Below are 20,376 nucleotides of genomic sequence, written 5' to 3'. Positions count from 1 at the left end.
ATAAGATTTAAATATAAGAGCAATGTAAGATATCCTTCCCACTCTTTAGATCATTATGTTCTCTGTGAAATTCTCTAATGTAAAATGTATTTAAAAAAGGAAAAAGAGTCTTAAAATACCCTACTTATTCTATGGTATAATATTAAACACCCTACTCTTCATTGCTAGAGAGGAATTTATATTGGCACACTTTTTTCGTCTCAGACTTCCACCTGATTGCCAGAAATGAACTGGTTTTCCCTTTGTTGTGCAAAATGACTGTGTCTTTGAGGAATGTTTGGAGGCTTTTGGCAGCTAAGGATGACCCATAAAACATATCAGGTGTCAGCCCAGCTGTGCTGCCTACATTTCAACTGAGTAAAACTCCTATCATGAAAGAGGAAAACTTTTCCAGGTATACTTTCTTCCGGAGATCTTTATCCCTATGCTCTCAGAAAATTGCTCCAGAAGATCGTTTTACCGTCTAAAGGTTCACTTTGTTTAAAAGCCAGTTCTTCCTAAGGTATAAGTGATTTCAGATGACCTGACAAACATAGCATTATGACATCATCAGAATCAACAACCTGCCATGAGAAATACTAATAAGGAAGAAAAGAGGTTACAGGAATCTTACCACTCCTCACAGTAAAATCAACATCTGGTGCCTTGGATTTTATATGTGTTAAAGAGGCTCTTCATAGGAGGGAAAAGTCAGTACCAGTCATATCTTTCCAGGAAATATTAAATAGTACATAATTACCTCACTATCTTCTTCATTCTTTCATTGATGTATAAAAGATCCTGATGTACTCAGGAGCTAAAACAGTGACTTTTAGATGGGGAGGGAGCATCTGATTATCTCCAGGAAGCATGAAATGTTTATATCTAAAACAACTGAATATACAATGTTTGAGGACTAGGCTCATATCTCATTTCTTCAGTTTTGTTTTGTTTGTTTTTTATACATCTCATTTCTTTACAGAGCAGGGTTTACTATCAGGCAAAAGATAAAATGCCTGACAATTCCAAAAGCAGGAGAGGAAGTGGAGCTCTCATAAACTCTATACGAGTGAAATTCGTACAATCTTTGGAAAACAGTTCAGCAACTGTAAAGTTTCCCTTACCCTTAAAGAATCTTTTTAATAGCATCATTTGCAATAAAAGGTATTTAAGAGACATATAAAACAAATGCAATATGTTAACCTTATTTGGATCCTGATTCAAACAACCACTATAAAAAGATATTTTGGGACAACTGGTGAAATTTAAACATAATATAGGTAGATAATATTAAGGAATAATTACTATCTTTATTAGATTTGATAATGTTCATTTTTTAATTTCCACAGCAATTAGAAGTGACCATCGGGTTCAAGGAGGTGATTCTCCCTCATCTCACAAACTACCCCCACCTACACCTCCCTGGAAGAAAAAGAACAGGACATATGCAAGCTGTGTATGTGCCTGAGGTCTTCCCTTCCAAGGAAAAGGCAGAACCTGTAACACAGAGGACTAAAAGCAGCTGGACTTTCTGGCAGAAAAAGGGAGGAAATATGGGAAACCAAATAGTCTAATTACTTGAAGGACCTACAAAGGAATCGATGGGCAAATCCTGCAATATTGATAATGTCATGTGATTTATGAATGCTTGAATTCTAGTGATTCAGTAGACTGGTGAGTTAGGAGCAGTCCTGTGAGAATGTGCTCGCTGGGGCATGAAGAGGCAGAGTTAACGAGTCCTTACTTGCCTCTGTGTCTCCCCAGAGTAGTTTATTCTTAGGCTCCCACTGGCTGATCTCATCAGAGAAATAGAGGCAGTTTAGCAACCAGCAGCTTGTTTATTGGACGTTGGAAAAGGCACCAAGCCAGGAATTCAAGGCTTGTATTCCTGTCCTAGCTCTGTCATCAGCAAGCTTGGTCAAGGCTCTTAACCTCTCTGGGTTTATTTCCTTATCAATAAAATGAGCAAATTAGACAGTATAATCTTCAAGGTTTCTTTTCAGATTTCAAATTCCATGCACCTACCAGAGGGAATCAAAATTTTAAATGATTTGTTTAAAATACTATGTTTAAAAGTCTAAGATAAAATGCAATGGAAATGTACTGTTTTGAGTTTTAAAAAATCACTTTTATAAGTATAATAAGGAAGGAAATTGGTTTCATTGTAATCTTTGTGGAAATACTGGAGTGCTTTAGTTAACAATTTAAAAATGCTAATGTAGCTAATGTAATCCAACTGAGCTTATAAATGGGATTTCAGAAAGTATCAAGGAAATTCCCTGATGGTCCAGTGGTTAGGATTCCATGCCTTCACTGCTGTGGACTCAGGTTCAATCTCTGGTCAGGAAACTAAGATCCTGCAAGCCACAGGGCATGTCCAAAAGAAAAGGTATCAAAAACTCCAAATTCACAATTTAGAATGATACTTTAAGAAAAGCATATCTACAAAAGTGTATTTTTTTTTTAATAATTTTGAATCCAAACTAGTCATTTCATGTGGATCTCCTAAGAAGAGACAACAAATTAACGAAATAACGGATGGTTTTCTATGTGTGACCTATTCTGCGTGACTTATTCTACATGTCAAAAACAATTGATTTATATATCTGATTTTGTAAATAAGATTGTGACTCAGGAGAACTTTGTCTTCACTTTCTCCCCTTTCCCTGAACATCTCTCTATCATAAATTCTTTGGAACTTCCCTGGTGGTCCAGTGGGTGAGATTCTGTGCTCCCAATGCAGGGGGCCTGGGTTCCATCCCTGGTTGGGGAACTAGATCCCACATGCCACAAGTAAAGATCCCACGTCCTGCAATTAAACACGCTGCAATGAAGATTCCACCTGCTGCAACTAAGACCCAGTGCAGCCAAAATAAATAAATAAATTCTTTTTTTTTTTAATTTTTTTAACCTAGGTCTGCAGACCTTGAGCACATTCCTTGCTTGCTTCCCCCCCAGACCTCTTAGAACATTATCCTTTTGAGAGGACAGGGGACCGAATGAAACCCGAATGAAAACCATGGACCCACTCCACAGAAAATTGCTCATACTCATAAAATTTTGTATTTTAAGGGGTTACCTGACCCTCAGCAGTCCAACCAATGGCAGAAGTTTGTAAACCTCAAGGTAAGAACATCGTTACTGAAGAGGTGATGATGGATACCCTTTGCCCTCTTCAAAACCTTTTTTTTTTCGGCTGCACAGCACCACTTGTGGGATCTTAGTTCCCCGACCAGAGATTGAACCTGGGTCATGGCAGTGAAAGCGCTAAGCCCTAATCACTGGACCGCCAGGGAATTCCCAACCTGTCTATCTTTTATGTAGACACAATGTCATAGCACTTGTTTTCATTTTTTCACTTGTTTATTTTCCAGTCTTTCTGAAAAGCAGTGTGCTGCGTGAAAAGCTCTGGATTGGGAACCAGAAGAGTTGATCGCTTGCCTTGATCCTTCCCTGTGGTGATACTAAACTTACTTAACCACAGATGTGGCACAGGTACTGACCATGCAGAACAGAAGCTGCTAAGTGCTGGAGCAAGAGCTGGATGCTCCCTGCCCCGTGGGCCAGGTGTCTATAGTGAGATCATGGGGAGGCATGGGGGAATTCCAAGGCTATAGAAGGAGATTCTTTTGGGGGTCTGAGGACAGTGGTTATTTACTAACCGCTATAGAAGTATTTCAGTGTTTTCTTTTTTTTTTTTTTAATTTATTTATTTATTGGCTGCCTTGGGGTCTTCGTTGCTGTGTTTGGGCTTCCTCTAGTTGCAGAGAGCAGGGGCTGCTCTTCATTGTGGTGCGGGGGCTTCTCATTGTGGTGGATTCTCTTGTCACAGAGCATGGGCTCTAGGCATGTGGGCTTCAGTAGTTGTGGCACTCGGGCTCACTAGTTGTGGCTCACGGGCTCTAGAGCACAGGCTAGCTGCTCCAAGGCATGTGGGATCTTCCCGGCTTAGGCATCGAACCTGTGTCCCCTGCATTGGCAGGCGGATTCTTTACCACTGCGTCACCAGGGAAGCCCCTCAGTGTTTTCCTTTGGGCGTGATAGAAACGTTCTAAAACTGGATTACGGTGATGGTTCCCTGACTGTATAACGTCACTGAAAATTACTGAGTAATTATTATGGGTGACATTATGGTACATGAACTATACCCTAATAAAGCTGTTTAAAAACAAAGAAGAACATTTCAGTATTTTAACACAGCCATAACAGTAAGTCCTAGCTGACCTTCAGACTGGCTCTCCCATTAATGGCAGGAGACCAAAGGCTGGTCAGGTATCTCCCTGGGTCTAGATTTTTTATGTGTAGAATGGAGAGTCAGTGGTTTCTTCAAAGCTTTCCAGATGAATTCTTTTCCTAGTCAAAAAAATCCCATAATTGTCATAATAATTCTTGCTGTCCTTTTTTCACCTGCTTATAAAGCTGTCATTGCCCAAACACATATTTATCCTTTCTCTGCTGCTTAGGAGGGACGGCAGCCCTGGTGATTTTGTCCCTACCAGACAGTTCTTTCTTATTCTATGACTTTACCTCCTGCCTACCTTTTCCATCCCTTTTTTTGTGTGTGTGCCCCTTTTGGCCTGATCTCCACTTCATACATGTTAGAAAAGACACTAGACTTAGACTCAAAAGGGCTACACTTTTTTTAAAGCTCTTTATAAGGGCTACACTTTGAATGCTAACTCAGCTACTTCTTACTTCTGTGACCTGGAGTTGGTCGTTTAAATTTCTCTGAACCTTAGTTTTGTCGTCTATAAAATGGGCATGAAAATGCCAACATGTGGTTGGTGGTAGTGGAGTCCAGATGAGATCAACAAGGTGAAGATGAGAGGTGATGCCTAGTTTTTTTCTGAATTACTCTGTTTTCTCTTCAGTGGACAGATGAGATATTGGCTAGAGATAAGAAGTGTGGTTTATGGCAGTGATTGAGAAATACCCATGCCAAGATCCCCAAATTTCATACCATTTTCTGAACATAAAAGAGACTGGACAGGAACTTCCCTGGTGGCACAGTGGATAAGACTCCACGTTCCCAATGCAGGGGGCCCAGGTTCTATCCTTGGTCAGGGAACTAGATCCCACATACATGCCGCAACTGAGAGTTTGTATGCCACACTAAGGAGCCCAGGGGCTGCAACTAAGGAGGCTACCTGCCATAACTAAGACCCAGTGCAACCAAATAAATAAATGAATAAACCACACTGACTCAATATGTGACCGTAAACCATAAAAAAAAAAGGGGGAGAGAGAGAGAGAGACTGGGCAGACACTCTGCTCTGAACTGAACTTGCCATAGACAAACGTTCAAGGTTGAAATCTTACCTCTCCCTGTCCCACCCCGTGTCCTTTTCCACATGGCATTCTCCCAGACATGCTTTTATTAATGACAATAATGAGAACAGCTACACTGGATTGAGTATTTATATGTGCCACACAGTCACTGTGAGAGGCACTTGTATTTCCTGTATTATTTAATCTTTTTTTAAAATTTTTAAAATTTTTGGTTGTGTTGGGTCTTCATTGCTGTGCATGGGCTTTCTCTAGTTGCAGCGACCGAGGGCTTGCTCTCTTCTTTGCAGTGCATGGGCTTCTCATTGTGGTGGCTTGTTGCAGAGCATGGGCTGTAGGCTCGTGGGCTTCAGTAGCTGCAGCACGTGGGCTCAGTATTTACGGCATACAGGCCCTAGAGCACTCAGGCTTCAGTAGTTGTGATGCATGTGCTTTGTTGCTCCACTGCATGTGGGATCTTCCTGAACCAAGGATCAAACCTGTGTCCCCTGCATTGGCAGGCAGATTCTTAACCACTGAACCACCAGGGAAGTCCCCCGTATTATTTAATCTTTAAAACAGAACTGTGAGGTACATAAAACAATTCCCATTTTATAGGATAGGAAACACGCTTAGAGAGGCTAGGTAATTTGCCAGAGTCACCTAGCTTCTGAATAGTAGTCAGAATCTTACCTTGGAAACTCTAACTCCATTACTCTACAGATTGAATTCTTTAACTAGTACACTGTATTGTCCTTCCGAATCCATTCTCTTAATGACCCATATCAGTGAGGTTTTAAAATAAAAATAACTCTAATCAAATTGATTCATTTTAAAGTATGAAACCTAAGAGGCAAGGTAGACTTTACATTTTGCTAAGAATATCTGATGCCCCTAAATATATCTAATTGGTGAATTTTCAGACAGTTTGACAAAATAAAAAATATATGGCAATTTTGTCCCCAAAGCATATATTGAATGCCAGGCATTGGGGACAGAAAGATGATAAAGATAGTCTCTTTATTCACATTGCTTGTAATCAGGAAAACAGATGAAAGAGAGGATTTTGATAGAATATGGGAAAAACTACTTACTGGCTATGATGGGATTATAAATGAGGGACACTTGACCTTGTCTAGGAGCTGACGATGGCTTCCTGAAAGAGCAAAGGCCTGAGCAGAGGTGAAAAGGAGAAGAGAGGCATTCCAGGCAGAGGGAGCGTGAACCACATAATTGGTGTCTACAGAGGATGGCAAATACTTTGGTGTCGCACAAAAGAAACTGATGGAAGGAGGTGAGAGACAAGAGGCAGGCCAAGATATGGTCATTGGAAGGCTTTGGTTTTTTTGGGTTTGGAGGCTTTTTAAATTACTTTTTAATTTTTATTTTAATTAATTAATCTTCATTGTGGTGCATGGGCTTCTCATTGCAGTGGCTTCTCTTGCTGCAGAGCACAGGCTCTAGGCTTTTGGGCTTCAGTACTTGTGGCACATGGGCTCAATAGTTGTGGCTCACTGGCTTTAGAGCACAGGCTCAGTAGGTGTGGCGCACGGGCTTAGTTGCTCCACGGCATGTGGGAATCTTTCCGGATCAGGGATGGAACCTGTGTCCCCTGCATTGGCAGGCAGATTCTTAACCACTGCATTACCAGGGAAGTCCCATAAGGTTTTGTTGGCTGGCGAGATTGGACTTTATCTTAGAAATCATTTGACAAATTTGAGTTATTCTCAAATGGGAGGTGGTAAGGCCAGATGTGTATTTTGAAATAACTGCTCTGAGCAGATTTGATCGGGTCAGATCAGAGAAGAAAAATCAGAAAAGGAGGCTATTGTAAGGGTCTGACAGTTGGAGGATGAGGACTTGGACTGGGGAACGTAGAGAAAGGATTCTTGAGATATTTAGGAAGGGGAGCAGACAGGACCGAGATTTGTTGCACGTAGGGGACATGGAAGGAGTTGAATGCCAGGTTTCTTTTTTTCTTTTTTTCAATTTAAAAAACAATTTTATTTTCAATAACATCAGAAAGAATAAAATACTTAGGAATAAATTTTAAAAAACAAATGCAGGACTTGTACACTGCAAACTACAACACATTATTGGAAGAAGTTTTAAAAGATCTAAATGATGGGAAGATATCCCATGAAAATGGAGTGGAAGAATCAATATTGTTAAGATGGCATTACTCCCCAGATTGATCTACCAGTGCATTACAACTTCAATCCAAATCTAAGGCGACTTCTCTAATGCCAGATTTCTGATTTGAAAACAAAGGTGTTGGTAGAGACAGAAAGAATGAAAATAGAGGGAAAAAAAATATGATTCTATTCTGGACATATTTGAGGATTTAAATTTTCCTATAGGTCATCTGTCATGCCTTTTAAAAATGAAATTTGTAAAATCTATGGCAAATGAATTCACTAGGAAATCCTGGGAACAGAAGCTTAACTGCTGTGGAGGACCCTTTTTCTGTCAGTCTCTGTGATGTTCAAGATACCCTCTTGTCTCCAGACTCATATCCATCTTACCAGCTCAGTAACCCCAGTGGATTATTCTAACAGTAAAGATCTGGGAGGGGTTCCAATTGGCTCAGCTCTAGTTAGCTCCATCTCTCAACCCATCATTGTTCTGATTGATCAGGCCTGAGCTGTAGCATGGGTGGGAGTGGGGCCAGCCCCACTCAAATCACATGTAAGGAGACGTCCCATAAGAAAGAAGCTTCTTACACCACAAGGAAGGGAGATAAGAGATGCAAGAGAGACAAAAAGTATGTCCACTACTACCTCTCAGTGGAATATATTCAGCAGATGATTCTGCATCACAGGCTTAACTGGGAGAGGATAGGGAGAAACTGCCTTTTTTTTTTTTTTTTTAATTTGGCCATGCCATGCGGCATGTGGGATCCTAGGCCCCCAACCGGGTATTGAACCTGCTCAGAGTCTTAACCTCTGGATCTAGACCACCAGGGAAGTCCTGGAGAAGCTTTCATTTAAGCGAAGTTTTGGATTAGATGGCCTGGAAATTTTAATGACTGATAAAAATCTCTTCTTTTTTTTTTCCCCAAGACTGTTCTTGTGACAGAAGAACTAGCACCTTCCTGAGATTTCATCTAAGGCAAGGAAAGCCTCTGCAGAGCAGGTTTGAAAGCACAATGGGAGACAGGACCACATGGAGTCCAGCTCATTCGGTAAAGTGATTACATTTGAAACCATGAAAATAAAGAGACAGCTCCAAGAGAGAGTTCAAGAGAGAAAAAAATACAGTGCTGAGGTCTGTGGCTAAAGGAACACCAACATTTAAGAGAAGTGTGGCCTAGAAGCCAAGAGTCTTGAGGAGGGAGTAAGTAATCAATAATGTAAATTTAGTGAAGATTTGCAAAACAAATAAAAACTGAGTTGGCAATGTGGAGTGTATGAATGATCTGCATCAGATTACTTTTTGTAGTTGCACCACAACTACTGAAGCCTGCGTGCTCTAAGGCCCGCGTGCTGCAACTACTGAGCCCGGATGTTGCAACTACTGCAGCCTGTGCAATAAGAAGCCCGAGCACTGCAGCGAAGAGTAGCCCCCACTCACAGCAATTAGAGAAAGCCAGTGCACAGCAACAAAGACCCAATGCAGCCCAAAATAAATAAAAATAATAAATAAAAATAAAAATAAGTCTACTGTGAGACTGCTATACGCTAGGTATGTCACTTAGTAATAAACTAGCAAGGTATTTAATTATTCCCATTTTTCCTGGTGAGGAAACAGGCTCAGAGAAATTAAGTGCCTTGGCTAAGGTCACACAGCTGGTAAAGAAGTGTTGGAGCTAGTATTCAATGCTGTATTTTCCCTTATACCATACAGCCTCATGGATATCCAGTCTCCAGTGTTCAACTTCATTAAAGTCAGTAGATATTTCTAAACTCTGTTATTCATAAAACCTGATACTAGGATTTATGGGGACTAAAAATGCTGTCCAGTGTTCCACAATCCATAAGGGAAACAGACAAATGTAATTATAAAATTATATGAACATATATAATTTTAATTACTTATGATCTAAAGCCAGCTGTGGTACATGCATAAGGAGACATGCAAATAAAAGCAAATGAACAGGGAACTCTACTCAATACTCTGTAATGACCTATATGGGAAAAGAATCCAAAAAAGTACATATATGTATATGTATAAGTGATTCACTTTGTTGTACAGCAGAAAGTAACACAACATTGTAAATCAACTATACTTCAATAACAATTTAAAAAAAAAAGAAAAAGAAACAAATAAAAGCAAATGAGAGAATAGAGATTGGGAAAGGGATGATTTGAGATGGCTCTATTTTTTTTTTTTTTTAACATTTTTGGCCGCCTCCCTTGGCTTGTGGGATCTTAGTTTCCCGACCATGGATCAAACCTGCACCCTGGGCAGTGAAAGCGCAGAGTCCTAACCACTGGACAGCCAGGGAACTCCCCAGATTGCTCTTGAAGAGGATGTAGAGATGTAGGAGAAGGGAAAATATAAGCATCTTTTCATGGAGATAGGGGAGTCAGAATGTTTGCAAGTGATGATTTGGGTGGCATGGCTGCTGGTAAAGGCAGGAATATGGGATAGATGTTGTAATACATCCCATTTTGATTATGAACAAAATGTGATTGCTGGACTGCCGTTGCGAGGGGAGGAAAAAAAAGGAGGAAATGTGGGGCAGGGGCTACAGGAAAGGTCTGGCTCTGGCCCCCACAGTGGTGACTGGCTGTTGACATCACAATTTGCAAGAGGAACATGACCTGGGATTGGGATTAATACCCATGGAGCTTGCTTTGGAAGGTGGACACCCAGGCTGGACCCTTTAGGCAGAACTCACAAGTGCATCCAACAATGGGGCACATTATTATTGCTTCAAGAAGTGTCTGAAATATCCCACTCAATGGTTGAAGGCTCAATGGAAATGTTTTTAGTCTCATGAAGAACATTTTGTCAACATTCAGGCATGGTGTTTGGGTCCCAGTCAAGCATGTAGTCCAGGTCTACACCATCATGGAATTGATTTGGAATCAGGACCTTGTGGCAGATGTGAAGTCAGAAAAATAAAGCATAGAGTCAGAGATCAAGAGACAAACTGCAACTCCATAAATGTGTCCCAGACCAATTTGGTATCAGGCTGAGAGCAGTGAGATTCATTCTAATCACCAGGCAATAATGGGGATGAGGTTTCCAAAGTACATGATTTAGGGACTTCCCTGGTGGCACAGTGGTTAAGAATCCACCTGCCAATACAAGGGACATGGGTTCGATCCCTGGTCTGTGAAGATCCCGCATGCCACAGAGCAACCAAGCCCGTGTGTCACAACTACTGAGCCTGACTGCCACAACTATTGAAGCCCATGCACACCTAGAGCCTGTTCTCTGAAACAAGAGAAGCCACCGAGCTGAGAAGCCTGCACACCACAATGAAGAGTAGCCCCCACTCTCTGCAACTAGAGAAAACCCACATGCAGGAACGAAGACCCAACAAAGCCAATAAAAATAAATTAATTAATTAAAAAAAAATAATAAAGTACATGATTTAATCAGAACTGGTCCAAAGACTTGGTATGACTGAACTAGATGCGGAAGATTGTTGTGCCAGCTGCTCGTGGGTTGTATTGTTAGAAGTATAGTTTGGATTCAGACTGGTTGGGCTTGAAAACTATTTATTTTGTATGCAAAATAAATGGGGAATGGCATCATGATATCTCCTCCAGGGAGGCAGTTCTGAAAGAAGTATGGAGGAATGACAGGGAGGGGCTTCATTTCACTAGTCCGTAATAGTATAAGAAAGAGCCCAGAAACAGCCCCACACATATATAATAACTTGATTTACAACCAAGGCAACTCTGCAGCATAGCAGAGAAGACTGGCCTTTTCAGTCAATGATCCTGGGTCAATTGGATATTAATGCGGAAAAAAATAAATCTTGATCTCTACATAATGCCATACATAAATATAAATTCTAGACAGATTGTAATTCTAAATGTGAAAGGGAACATAAGAGAATAGTTTCATGACCTTGGGGTAGGCAAAGATGTTTTAACACAGACAATGCTAACTATAAAGGAAAAAATAATTTGGATTATATTAAAATTAAGAACTTTTGTTTATAAAATTCCAACATTAAGAGAGTGAAAGGCAAACCACAGATGAATAGAAGATATTTTCACATAGCGAAACAAATTCATGTACAGAATATATAAAGAAGTATTATACAAAAATAAGAAAAAGATAGGCAACTTGGTAGAAAATTGGGCAAGGGAGGCACATCACAAAAGGGAATATCAATTTTTTTAAAAATATTTATTTTAGGGACTTTCCTGGTGGTCCAGTGGTAAAGAATCTGCCTTCCAATGCAGGGGATGAGGGTTCAATCCCTGGTCAGGGAACTAAGATCCCACATGCCACAGGGCAACTAAGCCCATGCGCCACAACTACTGAGCTCACTCACCTCAACTAGAGAGCCTGTGTGTGGCAAACTACAGAGCCCACGCACTCTGGAACCCTCACACAACAACTATAGAGCCCATGTGCCCTGGAGCCTGTGCATCACAACTCGAGAGGAGAAAACTCACACGCCACAACTAGAGAGAAGCTCGTGAGCCACAATGAGGAGCCCACATACTGCAACTAAGACTCGACACAGCCAAAGAAAAAAAAATTTTGTTTAAATCTTATATTAGCGTATAGTTGATTAACAGTGTTGTGTTAATTTCAGGTGTGCAACAAAGTGATTCCGTTCTACATATATATGTATCTATTCTTTTTCAAATTATTTTCCCATTTAGGTTTTTACAGAGCACTGAACAGAGTTCCCTGTGCTATACAGTAGGTCCTTGTTGGGTATCTATTTTAAATATAGCAATGTGTACGTGCCAATCCCCAAATCCCAATCTATCCCTCCCCCCGATCCTCCTCTCCCTCAAACTGTAATTTCGTTCTCTTAAGTCTGTGAGTCTATTTCTGTTTTTTGTTTTTGTTTTTTTTTTATTTTTTGGCCTCGCTACATGGGCTTGTGGGATCTTAGTTCCCCAACCAGGGATTGAACCCTGGCCCTCGGCAGTGAAAGCACAGGGTCCTAACCAAAGGACCACCAGGAAATTCCCCTGTTCCTGTATTGTAAATAAGTTCATTTGAAGTTCATTTTTATCTTTTTAGATTCCACGCATAAGCGATATCATATATTTGTCTTTCTCTGTCTGACCTACTTCGCTTAGTATGATAATCTCCAGGTCCATCCACGTTGCTGCAAATGGCATTATTTCATTCTTTTTTTAGCCGAGTAATATTCCATTGTGTATATGTACCACACCTTTTTCTGTTCCTCTGTTGATGGACATTTAGGTTGCTTCCATGTTTTGGCTATTGTAAACAGCACTGCAATGAATATTGGGGTGCATATATCTTTTTGAACCATGTTTTCCTCTGGGTATATGCCCATGAGTGGGATTCCTGGATCATATGGTAGCTCTATTTTTAGTTTCTTAAAGAACTTTCATACTGTTCTCCACAGTGACTGTACCAATTTACATTCCAACAATGTAGGAGGGTTACCTTTTCTCAACACCCTCTCCAGCATTTATTGTTTGTAGGCTTTTTGATGATGGCCATTCTGACTGGTGTGAGGTGACAGCTCATTGTAGTTTTGATTTGCATTTCTCTAATAATTAGTGATCTTGAACATCTTTTCATGTGCCTGTTGGCCATCTGCATGTCTTCTTTGGAGAAATGTCTATTTAGGTCTTCTACTCATTTTTTGATTGGGTTGTTTCATTTTTACTGAGCCTCATGTGTGGTATGTAAATTTTGGAGATTAATCCCTTGTCCGTTGCTTTGTTTGCAAATATTTTCTCCCACTCTTTGGGTTGTCTTTTCATTTTGTTTATCATTTCCTCTGCTGTGCAAAAGCTTTTGAGTTTAATTAGTTCCATTTCTTATGTTTGGTCTTATTTCCATTACTCTTGGAGATGTATCAAAAAAGACATTGCTGCAATTTACATCAAAGAGTGTTCCGCCTATGTTTTCCTCTAAGAGTTTTATAGTATCTGGTCTTACCTTTTTTTTTTTTTGGCCACTCAGCATGTAGGACCTTAGTTCCCCAATCAGGGATTGAACCTGTGCCCCCTGAAGGGGAAGCTGGAAGTCTTAACCACTGGACCACCAGGGAAGTCCCTATCTGGTCTTACATTTAGGTCTTTAATCCATTTTGAGTTTATTTTTGTGTATAGTGTTAAAGAATATTCTAATTTCATTTTTTCACACGTACCTGTCCAATTTTCCCAGCACCATTTATTGAAGAGACTGTCTTTTCTCCATGGTATAGTCTTGCCTCCTTTGTCATAGATTAATTGACCACTAGGTGCATGGGTGAGAATATCTAAATAAATGCCATACAACTACACTTCCACTAGAATGGCTAAAATTAAAATGTCAGTACTGAGTGTTGGTTGGTAAGAATGCGGAGTAACGGAAATTCTTTTTTTTTTTTTTAAATTAATTTTATTTATTTATTTATTATTTTGGGGGGGGTACACCAAGTTCAATCATCTGTTTTTATATACATATCCCCGTATTCCCTCCCTTCCTTGACTTCCCCCCTTGAGTCCCCCCCACCCTCCCCGCCCCAGTCCTCTAAGGCATCTTCCATCCTCGAGTTGGACTCCCTTTTTTATACAACAACTTCCCACTGACTATGGAGTAACTGAAATTCTTATACACTGCTGATGAAAGCATCAATTAGTACAACCACCTTAGGAAACTGTTAGCCAGAAATGTGCAAAACCAAACATATGCATTCCCTATGAATCTGCAACTTTACTTCTGGCTTTTACACAAAATGTGTATATATAAGCTCTAAAAGCCGTGTAGAAAAAATTTTGTTAACAGTATTGTTTGTAACCACTCAAAACTAGGGACAACCTAAATGTCCGTCAACAGTGGAACGGATAAATACACTTATACTGTGCTGCGTGTCAATTGTATCTCAATAAAACTGGGAAAAATAAGCATTAGCCCTTCCTTTCTCAAAGAGGAGCAACTGTCTTGCCAATTATTGAGTTAAAACAAACAAAAAAAAAATCTGAGCTCTCTCAATGATGTCAGTTTCTTGTCTAATTCTCTTGTGATCCCCTTAAGGACTAATTATAAAGTTAAACCTCCACAAGACCTAAATAAAATAGTGGTGGAAAAAAAGGAGATGGTGGGAAAAACAAAAAAGGAAAGTAGTTACCACATATAAATATATACAGGGCATAGCAGGGAAGAATACAGACGTTGTAACGGTCATTTCTACAATGGGTAGTAAGGCTGAAGCAGGTTTTTATGATTTCCCTTTTCCCTTACCGTGTTTCCTTTGCCTCCAGCCAGTAAACCTCCTGGATGGAGTTTTTTTACCCAGTGGGGTGACTTGAACTTTTATTCCTAAGGGATCTGAGCTCCTGGTGATCTTGTCTTTATGGAGTTGGCTGTAATCTTCCACTAACTTTGATGGTGAATCCTGGGAGTCCCCAGGGATCCATTTGTATTCCTAGTCTGAAACAATGGCTGGTGAGGTGAGAATTCCCTCTCCCCATAGGGTATCTCCAGATATAAAGGAGTCCTTGCTTCTTTCCAGAAGATGGTGGCAGATGGATTTAACTGTGGAGGAGGGTTGGGAGAGGTTTAATATGATCCCTGTTCAATTTTTTAAGTTACCACCCTTTTCTCAATAAACTATTGAACTATTTTAATTCGGCAACTTATTGGATCAATCTTCAAGTTTGATTTTACAATGATCAGAAAGCTGTCTGTGGTTAAAGAACAGAATACCAGAAATTTCCTAGGATTCTACTGTGCCTTGAAATGAAATTTGAGGGATTTAAGGTTGTCCTCTTTCTTTAAGCCATCCAGTATCATTAAAAGCAACCACTCCAGGGAATTCCCTGGTGGTCTAGTGTTTAGGATTCCACGCTTCCACTGCAGGTGGCACGGGTTCGATCCCTGGCCGGAGAACTAAGATCTTGCATGCCACACGGCATGGCTAAAAAAACAAAAAAAAGAAAAGATAAGAAAAGAAAAGCAACCATTCCACTTCTCAGGCTATAAATTCATACTGTTAATTCTTTTTTTTTTTAACTGAAAATGGGTTTATTTATTTTAACTGATCATTGGAGTACAGGCTAGTGGTAAGATAAAATCAGGAATTGAGTTTAGTACATTTTGCTTTTGTTAAGAACAAAATATCAGCTGGTGCATTTTAATTTTTCCTGAAATTATTTCCATTAGAGTTTTAAATTTTATTTATTAACTTTTTATTAGAATATAGTTGAGTTAAAATGTTATGTTAGTTTCAGGTGTACAGCAAAGTGAATCAGTTATACATATACATATATCCACTCTTTTTTTTTTTAAGATTCTTTTCCCATGTAGGCCATTACAGAGTATTGAGTAGAATTCCCTGTGCTATACAGTAGGTCCTTATTAGTTATCTATTTCAAATATAGTAGTGTGTATATGACAATCCCAATCTCCCAATTTATCCCTCCCCACCTTATCCCCTGGTAACCATAAGTTTGTTTTCTACATCTGTGATTCTATTTCTGTTTTGTAAATAAGCTCATTTGTACCCCCTTTTTTAGATTCCACATATAGGTAATATCATATGATATTTGTCTTTCTGTGTCTGACTTCACTCAGTATGACTATCTCTAGGTCTACCCATGTTGTTGTAAATCGCATTATTTTGTTCTTTTTTATGGCTGAGTGACATTCCATTGTATATATATACACCACATCTTCTTTATGCATTCCTCTGTTGATGGACATTTAGGTTGCTTCCACGTCCAGACTATTGTAAACAGTGCTGCGATGAACACTGGGGTGCATGTATCTTTTTTTTTCTTTAATTTTTAGTGTAGTATACTTGCTTTACAATGTTATGTTAGTTTCTACTGTACAGCAAAGTGAATCAGCTATATGTATATATATATCCCCTCTTTTTTGGATTTCCTTCCCATTTAGGTCATCTCAGAGCATTAAGTAGAATTCCTTGTGCTATACAGTAGGTTCTCATTAGTTATCTATTTTATACATAATATCGATAATGTATATATGTCAATCCCAATCTCCCAACTTATCCCACCCATCCCCTTTTCCCCGTGTTATCCATACATTTGTTCTCTATGTCTGTGTCTCTACTTCTGCTTTGTAAATAAGATCGTCTATACTAATTTTTTCCGATTCCACATATATGCATTAATATAAGGTATTTGTTTTTCTCTTTCTTACTTACTTCACTCTGTACGACAGTCTTTAGGTCCATCCACGTCTCTACAAATGACCCAATTTTGTTCCTTTTAATGGCTGAGTGGTATTCCATTGTATATATGTACCACATCTTCTTTATCCATTCTTCTGTTGATGGACATTTAGATTGTTTCCATGTCCTAGCAATTGTAAATAGTGCTGCAATGAACATTGGGGTGCATGTGTCTTTTTGAATTAGGGTGTTCTCTGGGTATATGCCCAGTAGTGGGATTGCTGGGTTACATGGTAGTTCTATTTTTAGTTTTTTAAGAAACCTCCATACTTTTCTCTATAGTGGCTGTATCACTTTACATTCCCACCAACAGTGCAAGAGGGTTCCCTTTCCTTCACACCCTCTCCAGCATTTAATGTTTCTAGATTTTTTGGTGATGGCCACTCTGACTGGTTGTGAGGTGATATCTCATTGTAGTTCTGATTTGCATTTCTCTAATAGTGATGTTGAGCATCTTTTCATGTGCTTTTTGGTCATCTGTATGTTTTCTTTGGAGAAATGTCTATTTAGATTTTCCACTCATTTTTTGATTGAGTTATTTGTTTTTTTGATATTGAGCTACATAAGCTGTTTATTTATTTTGGAGATTAATCCCTTGTCGGTTGCTTTGTTTGCAAATATTTTCTCCCATTCTTTGGGTTGTCTTTTTGTTTTGTTTATGGTTTCCTTTGCTGTGCAAAAGCTTTTAAGTTTAATTAGGTCTCATTTGTTTATTTATTTATTTATTTTCATTACTCTAGGAGGTGCATCAAAAAGGATCTTGCTGTGATTTACGTCAGAGTGTTCTGCCTATGTTTTCCTCTAAGAGTTTTATAGTGTCTGGACTTACATTTAGGTCTTTAATCCATTTTGAGTTTATTTTTGTGTACGGTGTTATGGAGTGTTCTAAATTCATTCTTTTACATGTAGCTGTCCAGTTTTCCCAACACCACTTACTGAAGACACTGTCTTTTTTCCATTGTATATTCTTGCCTCCTTTGTCACAGATTAGGTGACCATAGGTGCATGGGTTTATCTCTGGGCTTTCTATCCTGTTCTATTGATCTATATTTCTGTTTTTGTGCCAGTGCCATACTCCTTTAATTTCTGTTGCTTTGTAGTATAGCCTGAAGTCAGGGAGCCTGATTCCTCCAGCTCTGTTTTTCTTTCTCAAGATTGCTTTGGCTATTAGAGGATCTTTTGTGTTTCACACCTTTAATTATTGATGTCTTTCATCTTATTCTTTGATAGGTGCATTGAAATCACCCAAAGCCCTGCCTTCAATGGGCAAGAAATAACTTGAATAGCTATTTAACCCTCCTGAGCTCTTTGCTTTCAGATTCGCATTTATGAAAATTATGGAATTGTCACCACTTTTGGCCCTACCTGGGCAAGGTAATCACAATTAGATTTCCTCATTTTCTGGAGGGTTTGTTGCCTGCATCCTATCCTCAATATCAATTTCTGTAAGAGTCATAATTCTCAATTGAAAGCCTAGGTAGAAAAGAAAAGGCAATTACTGGAAAGATGTGGAGTGTTCCTTGGTCATATTCCTGTGCCTTGGCAGTCAGGAGGCTGGGAAGAAGTCTCTTTTTTGATTTCTGTAGCAGTACGCAGGGGTGCCAACTTCACCTGGATTTAGATAATGGGCATTTCCCAAACCCAGGATGGGGATTTCTCTGCTCTGCAGCCAAAAGAAAACAAAACACCCTACAAATATCCACTACATTTTATACTTCCCTCTTTGAGATTTCAGAATTTTTCAGTTGACACTTTTGGGATTTTTCTGTGAGATTCTATACTGCCTGTAGATAATTTTGTTTGTTCTTTTTCAGTATTTATACCTACATAAAAAAAGATTTACAACATTGTCTGGATATTTCCAAGAAATGCCAAATGGTATATTGATAGCAACTGTTCTTATGCTTTTCATTTTGGGGTATAACTGACATATAACATTATATTATTTTCAGGTGTAAAATATAATGATTTGATATTTGTATATACTGCAATATGATCACCACCATAAGCCTAGTCAACATCTGTCACTATACACAGAAAAAAAATTTTCTGATGAGAATTTTCAAGATTAACTGTCTTAGCAACTTTCAAACGTGTGATATAATATTACTATCTACAGTCACCATTCTCTACATACATCCCCAAGACTTAATTTATAATTGGAAATTTGTATCTTTTGACCCACTACCCCTCACCTCTAGCAACCACCAACCTGCTTTCTGTATCTGTGAGCTTGGGATTTTTTTTTTGTTTTTACATATAAGTGAGATCATATGGTATTTGTCTTTCTCTGACTTATATCACTTAGCATAATGCTCTCAAGTTCCATCCATACTGTTGCAAATGGCAAGATTTTCTCCTTTTTAAAGTCTGAATAATATTCCATTGTATTTATATACCACAAGTTCTTTGTCCATTCATCCTTTGGTGGATATAGGTTGTTTTCACATCTTGACTATCGTAAATAATGCTGCAACGAATGGGGGAGTGGTGCATATACATTTTCAAGTTAGTGGTTTTTCTTTTTTGGGGGTAAATACCCAGGAGCAGAACTGCTGGATCATACAGTAGCTGTATTTTTAATTTTTTGAGGAACCTCTGTACTGTTTTCCATAATGGCTGCACCATTTTACATTCCCATCCACAGTGCATGAGGGTTCTCTTTTCTCAACATCCTCACCCACACTTATTAATTGGTCCTCATTTTAAATGACAGTGCCTCTGATAAATGTCTTTTGTTAAGTCTGATAACTTTAGCTTAATGTTGCTTTAAAATAATAAATGAGATGTGTTCCTAGTGTACTAGTTTAAAATCATGTGTGGAAACAATACCTTGCCAAATTATTTTTAAACCTCTATTGCAATGATCCTACACTTTTCTCTTGGTAAATTTATTTATTTTTTAAATTAATTAATTAATTTATTGGCAGCATTGGATCTCCATTGCTGCATGTGGGCGTTCTCTAGTTGCAGCAATGTGGGGACTACTCTTTGTTGCAGTGCATGGGCTTCTCATTGTGGTGGCTTCTGTTGTTGTGGAGCACAGGCTCCAGGCGTGTGGGCTTCAGTAGTTGTGGCTCACGGGCTCTAGAGTGCAGGTTCAGTAATTGTGGCACACGGGCTTAGTTGCTCCATGGCATGTGGGATCTTCCCAGAGCAGGGATTGGCAGGCAGATTCTTACTTAAATCCCTCTTTGGTAAATTTAAATCAATGAATTTTCTTACTTTAAACCATCCTTGTTTTCTTAGAATAAACCTCACTTAATTATGGTGTAGTATTCTTTGACTACAGTCTGGATTTGATTTGCTAGTATTTCCCTTAAGACTGTTTTCTCTATATACCTATGGTATAGGCCTATAGGATTTATTTTTCAGTTTGTTACCTCAGAATTTGATATCAGGATTATACCATCTTTGTAACAGGGACTTAGAAATTTGCTATCTTTGTGAATCATGCTCCTTGAAGATTAAAAAAAATACTAGAATAATCTAGAATAATCTAGTCCTATGCTTCTTTGGGAGAAATATCTTGACAACTACTTCACTTTCCTTTCATGGTTATTGGTCTATTCAGATTTTGTCTTGGTTCAATTTTCTTAATTTATATTTTTCTAGAAAATCACTCAATCACAATTTAAAAATTTGTTTGGTATAAATAATAATCTTATAATTTAAGAACTTTTCTCTCTCTTGGTGTATTACCTTTCATAACAAATGTTGGTCATTGTTTTCTATTTCATCCATATATTTTTCTTCCTCATTTTTCTCTTGATGTGTCCCATAAGTTTTTCTACTGTTCTGAACCAGCTCTTATAAATGTCCTTCTA

At 38.8% G+C, this 20,376-nt stretch overlaps 1 long non-coding RNA gene across 1 annotated transcript; it reads left to right on the top strand.

Moving 5' to 3' along the window:
* The first annotated feature begins 1,394 nt into the window (after nt 1-1,394).
* LOC130853058 (uncharacterized) lies at nt 1,395-8,457 on the top strand. Its single transcript, XR_009053657.1, has 4 exons — nt 1,395-1,435; nt 3,354-3,474; nt 6,384-6,538; nt 8,307-8,457. It is a non-coding gene; the product is annotated as an uncharacterized LOC130853058 (long non-coding RNA).
* Nucleotides 8,458-20,376: the final 11,919 nt, after the last annotated feature.

This window comes from Hippopotamus amphibius, chromosome 5, assembly GCF_030028045.1.
Source record: "Hippopotamus amphibius kiboko isolate mHipAmp2 chromosome 5, mHipAmp2.hap2, whole genome shotgun sequence".
Taxonomy (NCBI): domain Eukaryota; kingdom Metazoa; phylum Chordata; class Mammalia; order Artiodactyla; family Hippopotamidae; genus Hippopotamus; species Hippopotamus amphibius.
Note: the sequence above shows the minus strand (reverse complement) of the source record. Positions and strands in the feature narration are given on the sequence as shown.